This window comes from Triticum aestivum, chromosome 5A, assembly GCF_018294505.1.
Source record: "Triticum aestivum cultivar Chinese Spring chromosome 5A, IWGSC CS RefSeq v2.1, whole genome shotgun sequence".
NCBI lineage: Eukaryota > Viridiplantae > Streptophyta > Magnoliopsida > Poales > Poaceae > Triticum > Triticum aestivum.
The window spans coordinates 711,631,895-711,637,522 of record NC_057806.1 but is presented as its reverse complement, the minus strand read 5'-3'; positions in this window follow the sequence as shown (position 1 = coordinate 711,637,522).

Sequence of the window (5,628 nt, the reverse complement as noted above, 5' to 3'; positions counted from 1 at the left end):
AAGATGTAGTAAACTATTTCGCGGAATCTGGGCTCATCATTGCTTCCTCATAGTTCGCAAGTTCGTCATGGTCTAGTAACATGACTTCCAGAACAGGATTACCGTACCACTCTGGTGCAGATCTTACTCTGGTTTACCTACGAGATTCGGTAGTAACTTGATCTGAAGTTACATGATCATCATCATTATCTTCCTCACTAATTTGTGTAGTAGTCACAAGAACAGATTTCTGTGATGAACTACTTTCCAATAAGGGAGAAGGTACAATTACCTTATCAAGTTTTCTACTTTCCTCCCACTCACTTCTTTCGAGAGAAACTCCTTCTCTAGAAAGTTTCCGAATTTAGCAACAAAAGTCTTGCCTTCGGATCTGTGATAGAAGGTGTATCCAATAGTTTCCTTTGGATTTCCTATGAAGACACGTTTCTCCGATTTGGGTTTGAGCTTATCAGGTTGAAACTTTTTCACATAAGCATTGCAACCTCAAACTTTAAGAAACAACAGCTTAGGTTTCTTACCAAACCATAGTTCATACGGTGTCGTCTCAACGGATTTAGATGGTGCCCTATTTAACGTGAATGCAGCTGTCTCTAATGCATAACCCCAAAACGATAGTGGTAGATCGGCAAGAGACATCATAGATTGCACTATATCCAATAAAGTACGGTTATGACGTTCGGACACACCATTATGATATGGTGTTCCATGTGGCATGAGTTTGTGAAACTATTCCACATTGTTTTAATTGAAGACCAAACTCGTAACTCAAATATTTGTCTCCGCGATCAGATCGTAGAAACTTTATTTTCTTGTCACGATGATTTTCCACTTTACTCTGAAATTCTTTGAACTTTTCAAATGTTTCAGACTTATGTTTCATCAAGTAGATATACTTATATCTGCTCAAATCATCTGTGAAGTTCAGAAAATAACGATACTTGCCGTGAGCCTTAACACTCATCGGACCGCATACATCAGTATGTATTTTTTCCCAATAAGTCAGTTGCTCACTTCGGAGAACGTAGTTTTAGTCATCTTGCCCATGAGGCATGGTTCGCAAGCATCAACTGATTCATAATCAAGTGATTCCAAAAACCCATTAGCATGGAGTTTCTTCATGCGCTTTACACCAATATGACCTAAACGGCAGTGCCACAAATAAGTTGCACTATCATTATTAACTTTGCATCTTTTGGTTTCAATATTATGATTATGTGTATCACTACGATCGAGATCCAACGAACTATTTTCATTGGGTGTGTAACCATATAAGGTTTTATTCATGTAAACAGAACAACAATTTATTCTCTTACTTAAATGAATAACCGTATTACAATAAACATGATCAAATCATATTCATGCTCAACGCAAACACCAAATAACACTTATTCAGGTTCAACACTAATCCCGAAAGTATAGGGAGTGTGCGATGATGATCATATCAATCTTGGAACCACTTCCAACACACATCGTCACATCACCCTTAACTAGTCTCTGTTTATTCTGCAACTCCGGTATCGAGTTACTAATCTTAGCAACTGAACTAGTATCAAATACTGAGGGGTTGCTATAAACACTAGTAAAGTACACATCAATAACATGTATATCAAATATACTTATGTTCACTTTGCCATCCTTCTTATCTGCCAATCACTTGGGGTAGTTCCGCTTCCAGTGACCAGTCCCTTTGCAGTAGAAACACTTAGTCTCAGGCTTAGGACCAGACTTGGGCTTCTTCACTTGAGCAGCAACTTGCTTGCTGTTCTTCTTGAAGTTCCCCTTCTTCCCTCTGCCCTTTTCTTGAAACTAGTGGTCTTGTCTACCATCAACACTTGATGTTTTTCTCGATTTCTACCTTCGCCAATTTCCGCATTACGAAGAGCTTAGGAATCGTTTCCGTTATCCCTTGCATATCATAGTTCATCACGAAGTTCTACTAACTTGGTGATGGTGACTAGAGAATTCTGTCAATCACTATCTTATTTGGAAGATTAACTCCCACTTGATTCAAGCGATTGTTGTACTCAGACAATCTGGGCACATGCTCACTAGTTGAGCGATTCTCCTCCATCTTTTAGCTATAGAACTTGTTGGAAACTTCATATCTCCCAACTCGGGTATTTGCTTGAAATATTAACTTCAACTCCTGGAACATCTCATATGCTCCATGACGTTCAAAACGTCTTTGAAGTCCCGATTCTAAGCCATTAAGCATGGGGCACTAAACTATCAAGTAGTCATCATATTGAGCTAGCCAAAACGTTCATAACGTCTGCATCTGCTCCTGCAATAGGCCAGTCACCTAGCGGTGCATCAAGGACATAATTCTTCTGTGCAGCAATGAGGATAAACCTCAGATCACGGATCCAATCTGCATCATTGCTACTAACATCTTTCAACACAATTTTCTCTAGGAACATATCAAAATAAACACAGGGAAGCAACAACGCGAGCTATTGATCTACAACATAATTTGCAAAATACTACCAGGACTAAGTTCATGATAAATTTAAGTTCAATTAATCATATTACTTAAGAACTCCCACTTAGATAGACATCCCTCTAATCCTCTAAGTGATTACGTGATCCAAATCAACTAAACCATGTCCGATCATCACGTGAGATGGAGTAGTTTCATTGGTGAACATCACTATGTTGATCATATCTACTATATGATTCACGCTCGACCTTTCGGTCTCCGTGTTCCGAGGCCATATCTGCATATGCTAGGCTCGTCAAGTTTAACCTGAGTATTCTGCGTGTGCAAAACTGGCTTGCACCCGTTGTAGATGGACGTAGAGCTTATCACACCCGATCATCACGTGGTGTCTGGGCACGACGAACTTTGGCAACGATGCATACTCAGGGAGAACACTTCTTGATAATTTAGTGAGAGATCATCTTATAATGCTACCGTCAATAAAAGCAAGATAAGATGCATAAAAAGATAAACATCACATGCAATCAATATAAGTGATATGATATGGCCATCATCATCTTGTGCTTGTGATCTCCATCTCCGAAGCACCATCGTGATCACCATCGTCATCGGCGTGACACCTTGATCTCCATCGTAGCATCGTTGTCGTCTCGCCAAGCTTGTGCTTCCACGATTATCACTACCGTTTAGTGATAAAGTAAAGCATTACATCGCGATTGCATTGCATACAATAAAGCGACAACCATATGGCTCCTGCCGGTTGCCGATAACTCGGTTACAAAACATGATCATCTCATACAATAAAATTCAGCATCATGCCTTGACCATATCACATCACAACATGCCCTGCAAAAACAAGTTAGACGTCCTCTACTTTGTTGTTGCAAGTTTTACGTGGCTGCTATGGGCTTAAGCAAGGACCAATCTCACCTACGCATCAAAACCACAACGATAGTTTGTCAAATAGACTCCGTTTTAACCTTCGCAAGGACCGGACGTAGCCACACTTGGTTCAACTAAAGTTGGAGAGACAGTCGCCCGCAAGCCACCTATGTGCAAAGCACGTCGGGGGAACCGGTCTCGCGTAAGCGTACGCGTAATGTTGGTCCGGGTCGTCTCGTCCAACAATGCCGCCGAACCAAAGTATGACATGCTGGTAGGCAGTATGACTTATATCGCCCACAACTCACTTGTGTTCTACTCGTGCATATTACATCAACATATAAAACCTAGGCTCGGATGCCACTGTTGGGGAACGTAGTAATTTCAAAAAAATTCCTACGCACACGCAAGATCCATGGTGATGCATAGCAACGAGAGGGGAGAGTGTTGTCTACGTACCCACGCAGACCGACTGCGAAAGCGTTGACGCAATGTAGAGGAAGTAGTCGTACGTCTTCCCGATCCGACCGATCCAAGCACCGTTACTCCGGCACCTCCGAGTTCTTAGCACACGTACAGCTCGATGATGATCCCCGGACTCCGATCCAGCAAAGTGTCGAGGAAGAGTTCCGTCAGCACGACGGCGTGGTGACGATCTTGATGCACTACAGCAGCAGGGCTTCGCCTAAACTCCGCTACAGTATTATCGAGGACTATGGTGGCTGGGGGCGCCGCACACGGCTAAGGAATAGATCACGTGGATCAACTTGTGTGTTCTAGGGTGCCTCTGCCTCAGTATATAAAGGACTAGAGGGGGGAGGCTGGCCGGCCAAGGTGTGGCGCGCCAGCAGAGTCCTATTCCCTCTGGGAGTAGGATTCCTCCCCCCAATCCTAGTTGGAATAGGATTCGCGGAGGGGGAAAAGAGAGAGAGGGGGCCGGCCACCTCTCCTAGTCCTAATAGGACTAGGGGAAGGGGGAGGCGCGCAGCCCATGTAGGGCTGCATTTTCTCTTTTCCACTAAGGCCCATCATGGCCCATTTAGCTCCCGGGGGGTTCCGGTAACCTTCCCGGTACTCTGGTAAAATCCCGATTTCACCCGGAACACTTCCGATATCCAAACATAGGCTTCCAATATATCAATCTTTACGTCTCGACCATTTCGAGACTCCTCTTCATGTCCGTGATCACATCCGGGACTCCGAACAACCTTTGGTACATCAAAATGCATAAACTCATAATATAACTGTCATCGTAACCTTAAGCGTGCGGACCCTACGGGTTCGAGAACAATGTAGACATGACCGAGACACGTCTCCGGTCAATAACCAATAGCGGGACCTGGATGCCCATATTGGCTCCTACATATTCTACGAAGATCTTTATCGGTCAGACCGCATAACAACATACGTCGTTCCCTTTGTCATCGGTATGTTACTTGCCCGAGATTCGATCGTCGGTATCCAATACCTAGTTCAATCTCATTACCGGCAAGTCTCTTTACTCGTTCCGTAATACATCATCCCGCAACTAACTCATTAGTTGCAATGCTTGCAAGGCTTATGTGATGTGCATTACCGAGAGGGCCCAGAGATACCTCTCCGACGATCGGAGTGACAAATCCTAATCTCGAAATACGCCAACCCAACATCTACCTTTGGAGACACCTGTAATGCTCCTTTATAATCACCCAGTTACGTTGTGACGTTTGGTAGCACCCAAAGTGTTCCTCCGGCAAACGGGAGTTGCATAATCTCATAGTCATAGGAACATGTACAAGTCATGAAGAAAGCAATAGCAACATACTAAACGATCGGGTGCTAAGCTAATGGAATGGGTCATGTCAATCAGATCATTCAACTAATGATGTGACCTCGTTAATCAAATAACAACTCTTTGTCTATGGTTAGGAAACATAACCATCTTTGATTAACGAGCTAGTCAAGTAGAGGCATACTAGTGACACTCTGTTTGTTTATGTATTCACACATGTATTATGTTTCCGGTTAATACAATTCTAGCATGAATAATAAACATTTATCATGAAATAAGGAAATAAATAATAACTTTATTATTGCCTCTAGGGCATATTTCCTTCACTGGAACAGGAGCCAGGACTCCTGTTCGCGGAGCGAACGGCGGCCGAAGCCGTTGGCCGCCGCCTCGTCTCCGGGGTAGCGTCCGCCATGGCGACGGGCTCGGGAGAGGTAGAGAGATAGAGGGAGGGGCTGGGCGGCGGCGCTCGGGAGAGGTAGGGAGAGGGAGGAGCTGGGCGGCGGCGAGGGGCGGGGCTGGTGTGGGCACAGGC